The sequence below is a fragment of the Spinacia oleracea genome, chromosome 1 (genome assembly GCF_020520425.1).
Source record: "Spinacia oleracea cultivar Varoflay chromosome 1, BTI_SOV_V1, whole genome shotgun sequence".
Lineage (NCBI taxonomy): Eukaryota > Viridiplantae > Streptophyta > Magnoliopsida > Caryophyllales > Amaranthaceae > Spinacia > Spinacia oleracea.
The window spans coordinates 77,078,014-77,091,924 of NC_079487.1; positions in this window are offsets into that span (position 1 = coordinate 77,078,014).

Consider the following 13,911-nt stretch of genomic DNA (forward strand, 5'->3'; position numbering starts at 1 on the left):
ATATCGCACTTTCAATTCCGCATCTTTACTTGCCTAGTCCTTCTAGGCAATGTGGACCTACTCCCTAGTCCGTCTCTAGGGGGTCTTGTATTTACTAATTCCGCACTTATTTACTATTGTGATGTTGCTTTATTTGCTTTCATCACCGCACATGCTAAATACAACAAAATGCAAGGTTACATCACGCTTAACAAAGATAATTTCTTGGACAAACCGATCTTAGGTTCCCTTAAATTAACTTTAAAGCAAAGTGACCACCATACAAATTAGAGATTCTATTTGCTCTAAATTCAAACCAACATAGTCTAAACTAGGGTATTTTTGAAAATGCTATGTCACGTACTCGAATAATTTCTAAAGCTCGCGGAATAAGCATCTCGTTCTCGTGCCCGGATCTCACCCATCCGTTTCGAAGATTCAAGTCTTATCCTAATAGAGTCATTTACGGTCTTTCTAAACAAGACCCTAAACAATGTTTGGTGGCGACTCCTTCGAGGTACAAAAATACGATGGTTTCTAAAAACCGCCCCCCTTGTAGGGAATTGCAATACATACGCAAAAAACACCCCCTACAGGTATATATACTTACACCAATCATATAGGAACTCAAGCCTCCACCATCCCTATATGGAATCAAACATAATCAAAATCATACGGAATTGCTTGTTAAACCAGCCAGCAATTAATCAGTCAGTTAAAAGTTTAAAACAGATATTTGCAAACACTACACACAGTTAACAGTTGAAAACCTTAAACTTGGAACTTTTGAACAGCTACAGAATCATATATCAACTACATCCCTAAATATCATGTTGATCAACCAGAAATTAAACTGGCTAACCTCATATCATATCTCAACTACTACATACATCCCTAATTATTACGATGCCAACCAGTGTTTAAGCTGGTTAATCTCATAAATACTGTTCATTTTATTTTTAGTACATTTATAAATATTGTTCTTAAAATATACTACGTACATATTAGTGATATAGCAAAATGATTTCATTGTCCCACCATTAAGATTGGGGACTCCTTTCGACCCTCTAACCTTTACTATGGTTCATTGCTGTGAATCATGCATTGAAAACAACGCTATCAATAGAAGGAGAGTGCCCCCAGAGTGGGTATAAACTAACAAAGTGAATTTTTTATGTTCTTTTTTATTCATAGAGGAAGCATGGCTTCAAAAGAAAACAAACCTTATTTGTGACATATAATAATGTTCCTGGATTCATGCGGTTTATTCATCTTAGAATACAGTATAATGTAATACCTGGTAGCTTAGTAGCTCTGCACATTTGATCAAAATCCCCAACTGAAGCCTTCAAAAGCCACACATCAATTAGTTAATTTTATCAGTATAAACTACCATGTCAATGTAAAACTTTTCCGATCCTAATCATACAAACATAAACTAATTTACATCAACTCAAATAATGCAACTACAATAGGGGAAGCAAGGCAGTAAACGTTAGGGGAAGGGGGTGGGATTTGGGGTTGTTAGATAGATTCATGAGCGTAAATAAATCTTTAACCTATGAATTAGCTTACAATTATATAAAAATGTTACAGTATTTATCTTTTTTTACATATATTTTCAATTTTATCTTAAATTTAATGTGGATATATTTTATCCGATATTTTTTTACAGAAATTTTCAACACTTATCTGAAATTATTTTTATTTAATTATTTAATTTTGTGTCATGGAAATCCTAAGTGGACGCTCTCATTGCTTTCCAATATTAAATTTTGGACCTTTAATTTTAAATATTTAAACTCACGGCCCAGCCCAAGTTAAATAAAATAAAATAAACAAAAATCCCACCGTTAGCCCCTTCATGCAAAATTAAGCCCAAAGCCCAAAATTAGGCCTTGACTAAAAATCGAAGCAAAATAGCAATAGTTGTGCAACATGGGCTAGGCTTGCGCCCAGCCTATCGCTGCCTTGTGCATCGCATGCCATACAAAGACGAGGAGCAGCGCCCCTCTCCTCGCACAACGCAGCGCACAGCCATGCAGCATGAGCTCACTACAAAATTATGCATCAATTAGAGATGAATTTTGAGACGAATACAATAAACGTCTCAAACTTGAGACGAGTTACTAAAATTTCGTCTCTAATTAAAATTGAGATGGAATTGTATATGGAGTTTCAAATATTTCGTCTCAAATTTGTAATGGATTTGCGAAAATTCCGTCTCAATTTTTTTTGAGACGCCCTCTTTAGAGACGCCCTATTTCCGTCTCAAATCCGTCCATAAGCATCATTTTGAGACGGATTTGGACTATATAGAGATGAAATTCCTCGTCTCTATAAAATGATTATTTTGTAGTGGCTGCTGCTGCTCCCTTGCTTGCTCGCCACGGACAGCGGGCGCTGGCACGCCCAGCTCGCTCGTTGGGGCCTCGGGTCTCTGCGCCAAGCTATAGAGTGCAGCAATCACGGGCTACGCCGAGCCGCACATGCCGCACACCCCTTGTTCCGTGCCTTTGGCTCGTACCACACGAGCCAACCATAAAAAAAAATATTAATTTCACGAATCATTATTTGCATGACTATTATTTTTCATAATTGTAACAAAATTAATCGTTTTAATTACGAAAAATAACGTTTTGAGTGATTTTATTAAATTTCAAACAATCCAATTTGAGAAATTAATAAATCATGGCTACCAATTATTCAAATTTAACGTACGATTAACATCAACAAAAATTAGAATAATTTTGATAATGAAATCCAAAACTTTAAATCGTTCTAAACATTTAAAAATTAGATTTTTATCAAATTTGGTTTAGGTGATGATTAAAATTAACGAATCTAATCAAAATTTTAATCCATGAATTTTAAATCTTCCATTTAAACATGAATTCATATTCCCCTTCTCACCTAAATAATTTTTTAGATCTAACCAATTAAGAAAATTTATTTTCGATCTAAAATTCATTAAATTAGGTAAAAATATAATTACGGTTTATAGTGAATATTATTAATTGAAAAATTTACCATACATTCATAATATTCCCAAGAACAATAGGGCGAAATTTCAATTAATTCCGAGTTCATTAGGTCGATCAATTAATTGAAAAAGTTTCCAAATTAAACGATTTAATTCATTAATTAACAAAAACGCCCAGAAAAAAATGCACTTCGGGGACTGTTTTTGAGATTATATTCCCATTAATTGATCTTTAAACCCTGTTTCCAATCAGATTTAGGGTTATAAAAATCGAATTTCCGACGTATTACGAATTCAGAATTAATTTCTACAACTTATCCAATAATCCAGAAAAAATTCGTAAATTCATGAAAAAATTCAGAAAAATTCGACATTAATCACAAACATATAAAACATGTTAAAAAGTTTTTTGAATACATGTAGCTCATGATACCACTGTAGCGGTTTACAGTTAAATACATAACATGATAGCGGAATAACCCCAAAGCCAGGAAGCATGTATAAAGTACATATTACGCAATACTTACGTTTGTAGCGTGTTTTCCCTAGTTCAAAGAATCACGAACACGAACAAGAACTCTTGATGTCGTTCCTCTACTTGGTTCACCGACACGTTCAGATCCGTCTTGAGATCGATGGCTTAGAAGTCACTTAAGATTATTTGCTTTTGGGAAGAACATTTCTAACGGAGGCAAGAGATTTTTAGATTTTCTCTATACTTAGGTTAGAAACCGATTAGGTTAAGTTGTATGGAAAAAAAAGTTGAATTAGTGTTATAACCTTTCGATTATAACAACCGGCCTAGGAACAAGGCCAAGACCGGCCATCACTTACTCGCAAGCCCATACGCGCACATCCACACAGGCGCTGGGCCTTGGGCCGCGTTGTGTGCGCTGCTACCGCTCCTGATGTAATACCTTGTATTTTTCGTAATTTATAAATATATTTTATTGTATTTATAAATATTTTTACAAATTTAATTGCATTTAATGTGATTTAAATGTATTTCATTTTTAAATAATTTAATTATTAATTATTTACGAAAACCGGATTTTTATTAAATAAATTAAACGAATTTATTTATTCGAGAATTTTTGGGTCGTATTTTGAAAACGAATTTAATTCTAATCTAAGCCCGATCCGATTTCGTTGACAAACCCAACAAGGCTTGCAAGAAACTAATTTGAATTAAGCCCGTAAGCAAGTCCAACTCAAAACCCTAAAACCTAGCCCATGAGGGAAGGAAAAACTTTAAATACAACCCTTCCCCTCATTAAATCCCCACATTTAATTTCAAAATTTTCTCTCTCACACTCTCCTCCCTTGCGGCACTCTCTCTCTCTCCTCTTGCTCTCTTTCTTCGGCTGCAAGCAAGCAAGCCACAAGGGCCTTGCTCGCTTCCCAGACCGGCAGTGGTCACCCTTGCCGTGCAGCACCAGCACACCCATGCCCGCGCTGCTGCCTGCCTTCCCTCCATGCCTCACGCACTCCCTCGCGCCCAGCTCTCGCCCCTGCCTGCCCTGCTCGCCCCTGCTCGCAGCGCACCCGCGCACCGTTGCTGCGACGAGTCTCGTGCCCTGCCGAGTGCTCGTGCTGCTGCTGCTGCTTTGTGCCGCTGCCCACACGCAACATAATTGTGTTGTGTGTGTGTGTGTGTGTGTGTTGTTGTTGATCAATTTACGTACTCCGTATACTTTTAACCTTTTCCAAATTCCGTTTTTAAATTATTTAATTATTATTATTGTTTTGGATTATTTAAATTGGTGGGAACGGTTATGAACACCGTGTTTTAATATTGTCGTATTTAATATTGATGAGATTGATTTTAATCATAAGAACTATTATTTTCATATTTAATGATTAAATAAAGTGTCAATTTTTATGGTCAAAACATGGTTTTATTGATGACCTATTCATAGGATTTTAATCCCAATTGTTCAAGCAAGTGATTCACATAATTTAATGACGATTTAAATTATGGGAATCAACTTAAATTTTCAGATTTATTATAAATTTTTAAAGTGTTAATTTTAATGATTTTAGGCCAAAAAGTCAATGTTTTTATGCTAGGACTCGAGTTGACTATTTGAGACTATTAATTTAACGAATAACGATTAATTTCTAAATAAACCAAAGGTTTTAGAATCTTAAATAGTTGCTGGAAATTTAGTAAACATGGATGATAATTAAGTTTCTCCTTTGTGTTTATAGGAGTTGATTTCTAGCTCGAGTCGTGATTCGCCTAGTGGCCCCCGTACTTAGGTAGTCCAGGTACGTACATGACTAGGGTGACCACCAATCCCATGAGGACTTTATGATGTGTATTGATTGTGAATCATGTGAACTTAAAGTGTTGAGAATTCATGTTTGATTTGTGAACAAGCATGTTGGGAATTATTATTGAATCTATGTACTCTACGTGAATGAGCATGTTATGGATTGATGAATGCTTTCTAGATTTTATTGAACAATCATGTGGTGGACTTTTATAATCGTTGAATTATGTCAAGCATGTTGTTCGAATTGATATGCATGTATGAGTGTTTCGCATGCAACTTATATATTATGATTATGCTATTGTACGGGATGTCTAGCATACATTGAGCCTATTAAATATTGCCTCAGTGCACCGTTTATTCTACCGCCGTGTATAATACATTTAAGAAGTTTATGTGAATTGAACTAAGGACTATTCGTACTAAGGGCACACCCCGCTTGTTAACAGGCAATGTCGGGTTATCTCAAACAGTGTTTTTGAGAAGGAACACTGGGAGTTATATCACTTGAGTCCTATGTTTGATCACAAGTCCTAAAGGATTAAAATTAAGTGTTATTGTTTAATTGTTTAATCGTTTGCATGTTGTGTCTTGTGTTGAGTCATGAGTCGCCTTGAACATAACTTATTAACTAACGTAAAGTGTAACCCGAATGAGCTTCAAAACTCTTGGAACGTATATACCTTGAGTATGAACAATGGGGGGAGTCACGTCGGAGAAACTCGTACTCCTTGAATGATACAAGACATTGTTTCATTCTTTTAGTTAATCTCTTATAAAATGCGCAGGAATTCTGTCGGTATGGTCCGACTGTCGGTAGAAATCCCGACCTTATTTATTTGGTGCTTGGTGGGCTCCCAACACCCTCAGTTTCCCTCAGTGGTCTTTGTTATTATATTTTACCCATTCGAAGCTAATTCTTATTAATCTATAAGTTAAGAGTTGTGTCAAGTCTCGAGTATGTCTTCATGATTAATTGTTTACTTGAGTGGCTTTTGCATGTGGATTATCATTATTGTTGACTGAAGCATGTTAGACTAGGATTTCCTTCTAGCTTGTTCGTACTCAACTTTTGCTGACTTTGTGCTTCATGTCTTTCGGTCATGGCCTTCTCCTTAATGAACCTATGATGATCCATCATTTCACTTGCATTGTTGAGGAGTTGTTTTCAACAAGTAGGTTGGTAGAGATAACTTGCGGGAGAAGTTATCATGGGAATACTGTTGAGAGACTATTTCATCTTTCGCATTGATAAACTCTATTTTGATTTTTAGTCATGACTATCACTATTACTATTTCTATTATTACTTAAACTATATTAATGGATATTAAACTATTTAATACTTTGGTTTTGGGCCGCAATGATTCCAGTTTGTTAAGTGACCATTAACTATTGAATATGTTTTGAAAGTTAGTTATTTCCGCTGCGTAATTCTGGTAAATAGCCTTAGCCGTTATCAAGGTGGCGGTAATATCTTGGTAATTCTTTTATATTAGTCGGAAAAAGGTAATTAAAAATATAAGGAATTATCAGGGTGTTACAAAGTGGTATTTGCAGAGCTCTAGTTTGATAGCTGCTTTGCATTAATTAATAGTGCAAAGTGGTAAATCCTTAAACTACGATTTTAAAAACTACTTGATATTCATACTATTTGAGTAGGATTTGCGGAACTTTAGGACTTTCGAAAATTATTTTCCTAAAGTTAAAACGTTATTTTTGAGTACTCAATATTTTGAACAGCCAAATACCAATTATTTAAAGTTTTTTTGAAAACTTATTGATTTTATTTAATATTTCTTGAATTTGTTAAATTCGAACAATACGAATTTAAAAAAATTAAATTTTTTTTCCGGATTTTTCCGAATTTTTCAAAAATAAAATAAAATTGTATATTATTTCGGAATTATTTATTTATTCATTTATTTTCGAAAAATAATCGGATTAATTAATTAAATTATTCGATTAATTATTTTAATTTTCGATTTTAATTTTAATAATTTCGCTTATATTTGAAGTTATTTATTTAATTAATTTCGAAAATTATTCTTATTTCTAAGTGAGAAAGGGTAGATTAAGAAAGGTATAATTAGATTAAGTATGCATTTAATTTAAGTATGCATGTGATTAAGTGCTAAGTGTTAAGTATTAATTGTATGCTTATGTATTTAAGTTCGATCATGTTTTATGTTGCTTTAATTTATGTGATTAATTACATCTCGATTCATGATTAAGCATGTATTTGTGCATTGAAATTGTATGGCTCCACGAACTTAGTTTGTTTTGGAACGCATTAGTAAGACTTTTTAGTTGTGTACTTTCAGGATTGAGATGTTTCTTTCAAAGTACGCGAACCTAGGACACCTAGAGAAACTAGACTGTGAGACCTCGCACATTTACGTGAAGAAGATTGAGTTTGCCTGCAACTATTTTGCTACGGTCAAGAAATGGCCTGAACTAAGGAAAAAGGATGTCATGGCCGAGATGGTTATTCATTGTTTGCCCCATAGGAACCCATATAAAAGTCTGAAGCAACAGTTTCATGATATGCATACTGACAGTGGAATTCCTAACTACTTCAAGTATGGTACTCCAGATGGTAGGTGGAGGTATGACATGGAGATTATGACCACTAGTCTAGAGATGGCAGAGCAATGTTTTGAGGATGGTAAATTAGTGGAAAGTATCAACCACACCGAGTTTGATAGTGATACGGAAACCCCTATGAATGAGGACATTGATGATAATGTTGTTGAGATTGAAAACCCTAATCCTATCATTCCTGAACCCACTATTGAGATTTATAGAGATACTGAAGTTGAACCTGAAACAAATGATGAAGTGAACAGTGAGCTACAATAGAATAATGAGGATATGGAGTATGAATCTGATCCGGAGGAAGACATGGATGACTTTGAAGACCATGATCGCTCCCCACAAGTCTGTAAGGGAGGTTGGCTAGTAGAATAGCATTTAAACTTTCCTAATGTAATAGCTAGTGCTTATTTTAGTGGAGTAATAAAGTAGCAAGCTACTATTTATGGTTTTAGAAATTTGTTTTGTGGTTTCTCGAATAAAAGTACTATCCAAAGGATGTATTATTCTCTCATTGAAGCAATAAAAGTTTGAGTTCTTTTTATTACCTCTAATTCTAAGTTTTAAGTTTACTTTGAGCGACTATCACAAAAAGAATTTCATGTACTTCTTCAATGAAATCGTACTTGTAAGGTGGTTCAATTCTTCACCGCTTAAACTCTATGATGCGAATTAAAGCGGGAATTGACCTAAAAGTAGGCGCCATTCTTGCTTTAAGGGTCCGAAATTTTGGTGCTTAATTTGTGCTATAGCGTGACTTGTTGTTAGTGAAATGCTTTAGGAAGGTCGTGTCCAACCCAGTTGTTAAAGTTAGCCTTTTGTTTTATTCAGGAGAAGGGACATGACTACCCAAGGGATTGCCGATGTGGTTAGGCAACTAGCTGAAGTACTGCAGAACTTAGCACAGAATAGAAATAACCAAGGACTAGATCCAGCTGGTGAAATGTTTAAGAAGGTGGCCCAGAGTAAGCCTCCTTTGTACCAAGGGGAAGTAGACCCAAGTGTACTTGAGAATTGGTTAAGAGAGTTCGATAAACTTATATTAGCCGTGAATTTCCCAGAAGACCTTAGGGTTAATAGTGATGTGTATTACCTTAGGGGAGAAGCTGATTTGTGGTGGCAAAGGTGTGAGAATCCTTTGAGAGCTACACCTAGATTTGGATGGGAATCATTCAAAGTTGCCTTGAGAAACAAGTTTTACCCACCGTATCTGAAAAAGCAGAAAGCCAAGAGTCCATCGAGCTAAGGATGGAAGGGATGTCTGTAACTGAATACTATTCCAAGTTCATAGAGCTATCTAGGTTTGCACCTGAAGTGGTGGCTACGGAGGAGCTTAGGGCTCAGATATTTGAGAGTGGATTAACTATGGAGTTGCAAATGATGCTTGCCGGAGAGACCTTTACCTCTCTCGACACCATGTACGGGAAAGTTGCCCATCTGTATGGTCTGCAGCAAATGAGGAATGGAGTTGGTGAAAAGAGGAAGGATGATGGTAACCAAAATCAAGGTGGTGGCCAACAGAATCAGGGAAACTTTAAGAAGAATAAAGGGAATAATCACTTCCAGTTTAAGGGAAATCATGGTGGAAACAGAAACAACTTCCACAACAGTAATGGAAATAGGAACCAGTCTGCAGGGAATGGAACGAGAGTCTATGAGTGTAGACGTTGCCATAATAATCACCCAGGATAGGACTGTAATGGAAACCCAGTTGTTTGTAGGTTATGTGAGAAACTAGGCCATAGAGAATTTGAGTGTTGGGCCAAGAATGGGAAACCCAATCAAGGAAACCGCCAGAACAACAACCGGAATAATCAGAACCGGAATGGAGGAAATAATGGTGGAAACCAAAAGGGCTACCAAAATGGCAACAACGAAAATAATAGCCAGAGTAATGGAAAGTCTGGGGGAAACTATCAGCAGAATGGGAACCGAAACACCAATGGAAATGCCAATGGAGGTGGCTATAACAAAGGAGTTGCCCAAGGAAAGATGAATGTAATCACTAGGCAGGAAGCTGAAACCTCATCTTACGTCATAGCTGGTACTTTTTCTATTAACTCCATTTTAGTTAAAGTACTCTTTGATTCTGGTGCTACTTATTCGTTTATATCGAAGGGTATCTTAGAGAAGTTAGAGTTGAAAGAACCTGAGGGAATTTAAGTACCCATAGTGATACCAACCGGTGAGATCGTGAAGTGTACTAAGATCCATAGAGACATACCTTTGACCATAGCCAAGACCATATTCTTGTCTAGCCTAATCGAGTTTGAGTTAGAAGATTTAGATGTGATTTTGGGAATGGATTGGTTGGCAAAGTTCAAAGCCAAGATTGATTGTGAGAAGCAAAAGATTCACTTGAAGTCTAGTTTAGGAAAGGTAGTATCCTATCGTCGTTTTTTGAAACCTAGAAGTGTAGGAATCATCACGGCAATGGAACTCGTGAAGCTAGTCAGTAAATGGAACCCTGTTTTCTTATGTAATGTGAGTGACTTAGGGCATGTGATGAAAGAGTAACCAGAGGACATTGCAGTGGTAAATGAGTTCTTGGACGTGTTTCCGGAAGAGATCCCTGGAATGCCGCCAAACCGACCTATTGACTTTACCATAGACCTAATACCAGGAACTTCACCTATTTCAAAAGCCCCATACCGGATGGCTCCAGCAGAAATGAGTGAATTGAAAGGTTAACGGGAAGAAGTACTAGAGAAAGGTTATATTAGACCAAGTGCATCGCCTTGGGGAGCGCCAGTCTTGTTTGTGAACAAGAAGGACGGAAGCATGAGACTCTGTATAGACTATAGGGAGCTCAATAAAGTCACAATCAAGAATAAGTATCCTTTTCCTAGGATAGATGATCCGTTTGACCAATTGAAAGGAGCAGGAATCTTTTCAAATATCGATTTGAGGTCAGGTTATCATCAGTTGAGAATCGCAGAGCACGATATACCAAAGACTGCATTTAGGACTAGATGCGGTCATTATGAGTTCACTGTTATGCCTTTTGGAGTAACCAATGCACCTGCAATTTTTATGGACTTAATGAATCGAGTATTCCATGCATTCTTGGACAAGTTTGTAGTGGTTTTCATAGATGATGTTCTGGTATATTCCTAAAGTGAGGAGGATCATGCTAAACACTTAAGGTCAGTGTTGAGTACCCAGTTGTACGCCAAATTCTCGAAGTGTGAATTCTGACGAGAGAAAGTTGCATTTTTGGGACATTTTGTGTCTAAGGAGGGAGTTGCAGTGGACCCTGCAAAGATAAAAGCTGTTAGTGAGTGGCCTACGCCTAAGAGTGTCACCGATATTCGGAGTTTTCTTGGTTTAGCGGGTTATTATAGACGCTTTCCGCAAGACTTTTCTAGAATCGCCAAACCAATGACAACCTTGATGAAGAAGGAAACGAAGTTTGAGTGGAATGACCAGTGTGAAGAGGCATTCCAAGCTTTGAAGACGCGATTGACAACCGCACCGGTGTTAACCTTACAAGATGAGAGTGGTACCTATGATGTGTACATTGACGCCTCTAAGAATGGCTTAGGGTGTGTATTGATGCAGAACGGGAAAGTGATTGCGTATGCATCAAGGCAGTTGTAACCATATGAATCCAATTACCCTACCCATGACTTAGAACTAGCTGCCATAGTGTTTGCATTAAAGATATGGAGACACTATCTGTATGGTGTGAAATGTAGGATATTCTATTTAATGCTTTGGTTTTTGGGCCTTAATGGTTCCAGGTTGTTGATTGACCATTAACTATTTACTATGTTTTGAAAGTTAGTCATTTCCGCTGCGTAATTCGGGTAAATAGCTTTAGCCGTTATCACGGTGGCGGTAATATCTTGGTAATTCTTTTATATTAGTCGGAAAAGGGGAATTATAAATATAAACATAAGTGTGAGGCACAACCAGTATCTAATACCCAAGAAGTAGAATTTGCAAGATTACAATGTATAACATATATACCTGAAGGAGAAGCGACGTTTCCGTCCTTCTCTCTCTTTGGGCAATCTCTTTTCTAATGACCAATCTCATCAAAATAGAAGCATTGCGCCGTAGAAGGAGAAGCTTTCTTCACTTTCCCTTGGGTGGCGCCATTTGCCTTCCGGGAACGGATACAGATGCAGCTTTGCTCTTCTTCCCCTTCTTTACTTTCTTGAATTTCTTGCTCTCCACACTCAACTGATCATTTCTGAACTTTAGGATGTGTTCAAATTTCATGAGCATTTCCATAAGTTCATTGAATGTGTCCTCCTTATGAATAAAGAGATTAAGCATCTTGAATCTCTCATAGTCCTTATGAAGAGAGTTTAGCACAAGGGTTATAGCTATTGACTCTTTGATGGTACCACCAAGCCTTTCAATGTGAGTAAACATTCCAACCATTGTGCTCACATGTCAACGAATTGGTGTGTCTTTGTCCATCTTGGCCGTGAATATGCGTTTCTGTGCCTCGCGAAGTTCAACTTGTAGGCACGTTTCATGTGAGGTGATGAGCTTTAGATTGCTCATTGAATTAGCTAATTCATCAACCTCATTGCCAACATATTGGCTGTTAGGTTGATACCTCACACGACATCTATCCCTAAGATGACTTGGGAGAGCATAAGGTTCATAAGATATGAAGCTTTCTCTCCAATTTTTAGGGATATAATTCAGGATGAATTTCGTGACAAAGCACCTATGAAGAGCCCATCTTCTGTACTTTTCTGGAGTCATACCCTTCGCATAATAGCTAGGGAAAGGTTGCTTGACAACATAGAACATGTTATTTTCTTTTAAAACTTGGATAAGTTTCCTTTTCCATTCAAGAAAGTTAGTCAGGCCCAGTCAACATCCATAACTTCAGATTGTTTGATTGTTATTCCAAACACTCTACATTTGAAAAGAATTCGCAATAAATAACCATTCATAATCCTTAATAACTTTGAAATAAAAGCATTCATGCAATCATTAAAGCTATTAAAAATTTCATTCATGCAAAAATAAACATGGTCCATAATGAATGAAACGATTCCAAGACCCTAAAAATCATAAAATCCTAAATTCTTAAGCATGCGTTGGCTTGTCTTAAGTCTTTTAAGATTCTAGGTAAGCAAAACCTATTGCTAGTAATTCCAAATTACTCTTGGTTAATAAAGTAATACCATAATTTATTCCATTGCCACAATATATGCCATTATTGTTTGAGTTAAAACCACAATCAACGTGTTCCTTTGGGATACCTTATCATCTAAGTCAACTAAAATAGCACTTTTTTTTGGCGAAAACCTACTATCTTAGGTCCTTAGATTTTTGTAAGTGCTTGATTTGGAAGGCAATTATAAACACAATATTACTTTGGACCTAGTTGTTTCTATGTTAGTTTGATTGTTAGTGAACTAAATCTAATCAAACATATATACAAACAACGTTCATGCATAATATACATTCATTCAATATATATAAGTGCATAAATAACTTTGGTGAACTAGTATGGCCCTAAAACTTGGTCTTGAAGCATCCAATCTTCCTTTACCTTGTTAGCTTGACATCCTCTTGAACTCCATTCAAAAGCTAACTTCAAATTTTAAATAATCTAGAAGAACTTGAACTAATAATCTAATTATTACATCAAAACTTCAATGGTACGCAGACCATATTCAAAACTTTACATTCAAAGATGAAACGGTACGCAGGCCGTATTTAACTTACCTAGGTTGGCCATACTAGTCACCTTCAATACCTGCAATACTTAAGATAATTTCTATGCATTCATCCATTCGTGTCCTAAAACGAATGGCCCAATAAAATATGCAAGTATTTACATGATTTAATAAAATCACGTTCATGTAAAATACGTCCTAAAAGATTAATCAGTTCCAAATTATTAATCCTTAAATTATTCCAATCAAAAATCAATTTAATTAAAAAAATGGTCCCCTAGCAAAATAATTAAAATTAATTATTTTAAATAATTTCATTTAAACGGCTCCCACTTAAACCAATATTTAATTTTGGACTTTTAATATTAAATATTTAAACTCACGGCCCAACCCAAGTTAAATAAAATAAAATAAATAAAAGGTCCACTG